Raw genomic sequence first — 7,188 nt, 5'->3', positions numbered from 1 at the left:
GAGACACAGGAAGAAAGATGGAGATGAGAGGAGGGAAGAAGAGCAGGGTGAAGATGCTGCCAAAAGAGTGGGCCCATTCAAATCCTCACTCAGCTCAGCCAGCATTGAACACACATGCCAGAGTGACCCGAGGCCCAACCTAACACACTCTGAAGTACTTGCAGACGAGATAGCAGGACCCTCAGATTTCCTTCAAAGTAGCCCAGTGCGGTGAGATGGTTAGTACAGGAAATGACCTGAGTTAATAACTTGGCACTGGGGATATGTCTGACGTTTCCTATTATTAAAAATTGAAAGGGTTGGGGACCGGCAAGTGGCATGGTGGTTAAGGCACTGGACACTTCCACATGGCCAGCCATGGTTCAAGTCCTGGACCTGGTGATTTGCTTTCTCACTTTCCTCCCTCCCTCCCTCTCTCTGTGTCTCTCTGGTCAAATTAAAGCAAGTGAATGAATGAATAAATGAAATTGAATAAAATAATTTAAAAAAAAAAGAAATTGAGAGGGTTGACCTATGGCATGGTGGGTAAGGTGGCTGGATCCCATAGAGCAGACTGTGCGGTTTAAGTCCTGAACCCAGCAGCTTGAGAAACATGTCAGGAGTTTGTGGGCATGTGCAGAATCTGGAAAGGAGGGAGAGATGGAGGAGAAGGGATTGTGATGTGACCATTCCCAACAGGGAGTGCTTTCTCACTCCCACCCCCTGAAGAGTGCATGCACCCTGGCAAATTGGAAAAAAGAAAAAAAAAAAGAAGAGGTTGCTGATATTTTGAGCATCAATGCCAATGTCACATCCTAGAAAGAATTTTAAAAGGATGCAAGTGTTTTGCAAAGGTCATTTTGGGGATCCATAGGCATGTTAGTAATTTTCCTAGAAGTCATTTGAGCAAATTGCTCCTGAGCAGGTCAGGGACTGAGAAAAGCACACTCATTAAAAACATGGCAAGAACGCTGCTCACCCTCATTTCTCATCTCTTTTCCAGGGGACCAATTTACTGGTTTCAAGCCTCCTTCACCGCAAAGGGATTCCTCTGTGGAAACTCCTAGAGATTGAAGGTCCAGGGCAGTGTTCCTTGTCCCTTTCATTGCTTCAGGGGGGTCTCTGAGCTGGGCTGCTGCACTGTGGCCCCAGGGACATTATCAGCAAGCATGCTTTGGAGAGTCAGGCAGCCCCTCTGAGGAGCCTGGCCCATCGCAACCCAGCTGCTCAGATGCCTGCTGTAAATAGAAGCCCTGTTTGATGCTGCCTCCCCTTTGCTGGCCGGTGGAAGCCAGACCGAGAGGCCAAGCTGATTAGTTATGAGCTAATTTTTACCTGTGTCGCGTCCACCTGCCGATGTCCATTTCCACAGGTCCTGAATAGTGCAGTCACGTGCTGTGGGATGTGACAGCCTGTCTTGGGGCTGGATTGCCTCTGGTGGAGGACGAGTTCTGCTGGCCATTCGGGACGTGGATTTAAGTGACCCAGGGACCCAGCACTAAGTAACATTGACTCACACAGTGAGAAGTTTACCGTCTTCCATCGTCAGCACTCCAACTCTTATTGGTTACCTTAAGAGGAAAGTTTCACTCTGGTGCCAGAATATCTTCAACACCTTCCTGACACGGGCTCATTCTCTTTTTAGCAAAAAGATAGCAAGCCTCAGGTTTGGAGCATTTGCAGTCTACAGCATCCAGCTAAAATGGAATGGCTTAGTTTCATTTTCATAGCTTTTTTTTTTTTTTTCCTAATGACAAAGAGGGAGGGAGAGAGGGAGAGAACTAGGTATTTTGTCAGGCTCTTGCCACATTGTGATCCTCCTGCCCCAGCCTCCTGGTAAGCTAGGATTACAGGCATGCACCACAATGCCTGGCCTGGTTTAGGTTTGCTCAGGAATCAAACCTGGGGCTCTCATGTGGCCCCAGCCTTGTGCAGTGGCGCCCTGTCATTTGCACCACAGCAGCTGGGCCCATATTTAATTCTATAACCACTTCCTTTTTTTTTTTTTTTTAATTTACCAGAGGGTGCATGGGCTTGCCGGAGAGAGAGAGAAAGGGAGCAACACCCCTGTGAAGAATGATCATGCTGCAATCCCTTCTCTTTCATTTCGCCCTCCTTTGGGTACTTTGGGCACACACACATACATGTGCTCCATATGTTCTTCAAGCCACTGGGTCTGGCACTCGAACCACACAGTCAACCATGTGGGATCCAGCTGCTCAACCTCCAGAGCATGGGCTGGCCTGCCACTTTCCATTTATGGAAATAACATTGATTTTCTATGTATAACCATAGAACATCGTAATTTACTTTAAGGAAACATAACTCGGGTATTCTGAACATTGCGAAGGAACAAAGACAGATTTAACTCAGAGCTAAGGAAGTTCACATGGGCCCTTCCTAAAGCCACCCCTGTGCCACTCAACACAGGAGAGTGAGTCCAAGTGGGAAGAGAAGATGGCCTTAACCTTTTGAGACTAAGATAGCCAACTTTGAAAATTCTACAAAAGGATAGAACTACCTGAACATATTTTGTGTGGGTATGTGTGTGTGTTTTCTCAAACAGGGTTTTCTCAGTCATCTAGTCTAACCTAGAACTCCAGGATTCCTTCTTGACTTTTCCTTTAATCTCATTCATCATCTCCAACCTCATAGTTATGACCATTATTATCCTCACCATCACCATGCTCACCATCATCTTCACAGCATCACCATCAGTACCGCATCATCGCCATCCTCCTCATCATCACCAACACTCTCCTCACCAGCATCGCCACCATCACCATCATATTCATCATTATCCCCATCACCGCCATCACCATCACCGTCGTCACTAGATCACCATCAGTACCACATCATCGCCATCCTCCTCATCATCACCAACACTCTCCTCACCAGCATCGCCACCATCACCATCATATTCATCATTATCCCCATCACCGCCATCACCATCACCGTCGTCACTAGATCACCATCAGTACCACATCATCGCCATCCTCCTCATCATCACCAACACTCTCCTCACCAGCATCGCCACCATCACCATCATATTCATCATTATCCCCATCACCGCCATCACCATCACCGTCGTCACTAGATCACCATCAGTACCGCATCATCGCCATCCTCCTCATCACAGCACCAACACCATCACCAACATATTCATCACCAGCACACCATCTTCATCACCATCCTCACCATCCTCATCACCACATCATTCGTAACATCCTCATGATCATCACCACCACTACCATCATATCATCATCTTCACCATCATCACCCTCACTGACATCCTCACTGCCTCCCCATCAGTCCTGCTATCATTACCGTCCTGCTATCATTACCATACTCCTCATCATCATATCACTAACATCGTCACCATCAAATCATCATCACCATCCTCTTCATCTTGACATCATTCATGACATCCTCATGATCATCACCACTACTACCATCATATTCATCATCTTCACCATTGCCGCCATGACCATAAATAGCTAGTAGTATTTACTGAATGCTGCTGGTGAGCCAGCCAGTATGCCTAGTCTCCACTTCAGTTATTTCAGGGGAGTATTTGCAATCTATAGTACCCAAGTCCATGAGGATTCGGGCTACACACACCCCTCTTTCCACTATTTCTACAGAGTGATGAATTCAGAGGATTCATGTAAGACTTTTCACATGCAGAGGTGCTGTCATCTAGTGTATCTTACAGGTGATGAAACAGATCTAGAGAGGCTTGCTCATATTTACACAATTGTAAGCAGCAAAGTCAGGATTTGAACCCTAGAGAGGGTGTGTAACTTGCCCATATTTACACACCAGTAAGCAGCAGCCAGGAGGATTTGAAGACAGGTTTGTCCTAAGAGTCCAAGTTCTTAATTACTTCATCTTCCTGACTTTAGTTCAGTCACTGACCTAGAAAAGACTTTAAGTATTCCTTTTCTAGACTTCAATACTACCTAACCAAACTGCCTGCTTTTTATCTCCTCCTATTCCCATGGAAACCAAGTTATCCTTTCTAAGCCACCAGCATAATCTATATAATACTCAAATCCATTCCTGACATTCTCCTGTCGAAAGTAATTTTTTTTAAGATAGATTTTTTGCTATAGGGCAAATACACTAGCCAGAGAGACATAGAAACAGAAAGCAAGAAATCACCCTCCAGCGAGGGATGGCCATACCTCAGTCCCTTCTCCTCCATTGTCCTTTTGGGATTTTGGTCACATGAGTACCTGCACCCAGCATGAGTGTTAATCCACTAGGTCTGGGACTCAAACCACTGTCAACCATGTGGGAAGTCCAGTGACAGAATCATTACACTATCTGCTGGTCCTGCTGCTGAAAGGTTTTCAACGGCACTTCCGCCACCTAGATAGTTAATATAAACTTTGTGCACCTATTAGTGTTCCTTGATGGAAAGCAACAGAAACAACTGAGTAATTTAAGAATAGGGAAGAAAAAAAAAAAAAAAGCAAGAGCATAGAATTTACTGGAAGGACACCAGGTAGCTCATTAAGCATGAAGCTCAAGATACAATAAATACTCATCATAAGTTTGTTGAGTGGATAAATGAATGAGAGAAGAAGTGAATGAGTAACGCAGGCTGTTTGGTGTACACCAGTGGTTTCTAAGCAGAATTATAGAGATCCATAGAACTGCTTCAGAAGTCCCCAGTGGATGAGGGTCTGGGCTATACATACCACTCTGTCCACCATTTCTACTGGCTTATGACTTGAGAGGATTCATGTCAGACTTTTTCTAAGGGATTTTGCCTCTTTTGAACCATGAGCAAGATAACTAAGACACCAACTTTGAATCTGGAGGCCTGTAATCTAGGCCTGGTTCCACTACTCACCCGGTGGGTACTCTTGGGCTAGACATGCCCCCCTCTTTTAGCCTCCGTTTCCTCATCTGTAAGATGGTCATATCCAGCAATTCTAAGTTGCCCATCAAGATAACCACATAAATTCTGGATAAATGCAAACATGAGCACTGCAGATCAACTTTCTTAATCGATTATTTTTAAGTTCATATTAAAATGAGCTTTACCAAGCCATAGAAAGCAGTGGAGCCCTGGGGTGTTGACTGGGAGAGAGCCTTATTCAGAGGAAAGGCAGTCTTGGGTTTCATTGGCTACTATTAGTACATCATTAAGTGCATTTTCAGTATCAGGGTGTAATGGTTACATCACTGGATCCCCATATAGTTGAGTGCTTAAAACTCATGCTGGGTGCGTGTGTGTGAACGCCCAAAATCCCAAGAGGAGAATGGAGGAGAAGGGATTGTGATGTGGTCATCCCCAGAGGAGGAGGGGTGATTTCTTGCTTTCTGTCTCTCTGTCTCTCTGTCACTCTGGCGAGCACATGTGCCCTATATCAGAAAGCTCTCTTTTAAAAAAACAAGAGTTGGGATCCATCCATTACCCCACAAATGGATAATGCAATAGAATATGAAGTTTGGATATAGTTGCATGTATATATATGCATGTGTGTGCACGCACACATGGATGTATATACATTCATTGGGAAAAATCCTAGAAAACATGAAAACACACAGATGAGACAGCTGAGAGTCAGAGAAACTTACTGCTGACTTGTCCTTCCACTAATTAGTCCTAGGGGTCTCTCTAAGCCTACATTCCCAGGTCTCCATGCCTACTGGGTGCTGGCCCCTTCATCAACACCCCATGCATAAATCTTTTCTAAAACATATCTCACCTGTGTCTCCTCCAATGGCACTTGGCTGCTCAGGCAGTATCTTCGAGGAGGAGGCAGTGCCTTCTGAGTCCACAGGAGGCAGATGCAGACGTGTTCCTCACGTGAATTCAGTGTAACATTTTTGCTCCAAGTGGGTTGGCACCAACACACCATCAATGTGCCAAAACTCTTCTGTGTGCTTTAGGCTCGAGCCCAAGGTCATCACTTCACTTTCCAAAGAGTGGTGGAATTGGTCCCAGAGGGGAGAAACATCTGGAAAGTAAAAAATAGACATATATTACTCTTGGAAATAGAGAAATCCTCCCGTACCACTTTCCACTCACTAACAGACATTGGGCTCACCTTTAAGAATAACTGAGGGGACCAGCAGTTAGCATGGACTCCCACGTAGTCGACCATGGTTCGAGTCCCGGACCCGGTGGCTTAAACTCAACACTGAGCGCATGTGTGTGCATGCCCAAGATCCCAAGAGGAGAATGGAGGAGAAGGGACTGCGGTGTGGCTATCCCCCCTAGGGGGTGATTTCTTGCTTTCTGTCTCTCTTTCTCTGTCTGTCTGTCTGGTGAGCGCAAGTAAAAACCTCTCCAAAAATAAAATAATAATAACCCAGATGAGATTTGGGGGCAGGGCCAGGATCTAGGGGTGGAGCCTGGACCTGGGGGTGGAGCCAAGGCCTTGAAGAAAAACTCTACCACACTCACACCCACAAAGCTGCATGGAGATCCACTCATTGCTGGCAGGAGAAATGTTACTACAACTTTTCTGAAAAGTAAGTCATTAGTATCCATCTTGCCTATGTTCATGTCTTGTATCATGCCCTAATTCCACTTTTAGGACTCAGATTAGGAAATAATCAAAGATGAACATAAATAATATAGAGATGCAAAATTTGGGTATGTTAGGTTCATACACACACACACACACACACACACACACACACATATGTAATTAACCATTATAGCAAAAAAAAGAAAATTACAAAAGAAAATTTAAACACCACTCTCATGGGAATAAAACAGGAAAAAAAAGAAAGTGTTTTTTATTATTAGTTTTATTTGTTTCATATTCACTCAACTGTATCTCATTGCAGCATACAAAATGAATTTTCCCACCCAAAATACACTGTATATTGGCTTAATCAAAGATATTGCCATACATATTATCTTCATCAGATAATTTCCCATTTTGTGTTTCTTATGTTTTACCTTTCTTCTCCCCTTGATTCCCTCCCTCTCACTCTCCATCATTTCCCATCCTCCTCCCACATGGTCTCTGGTGGCCACAGAATACTTACTCATAATACTAAGAAAAAGAAGGAGTGGGACCAGCAGTTAGCGTAATGGCTATGTCACTGGACTCCCACGTAGTCGACCATGATTCGAGTCCCGGACCCGGAGGCTTAAACTCACGCCAGGCGCGTGTGCGTGCGTGCCCAAGATCCCGAGAGGAGAATGGAGGAGAAGGGATTGCGGCGTGACCATCCCCC

The sequence above is a fragment of the Tupaia chinensis genome, unplaced genomic scaffold, assembly GCF_000334495.1.
Source record: "Tupaia chinensis unplaced genomic scaffold, TupChi_1.0 Scaffold000333_1, whole genome shotgun sequence".
Classification (NCBI taxonomy): Eukaryota; Metazoa; Chordata; class Mammalia; order Scandentia; family Tupaiidae; genus Tupaia; species Tupaia belangeri.
The sequence above is the reverse complement of the archived record's forward strand: the minus strand, read 5'-3'. Positions refer to the sequence as shown.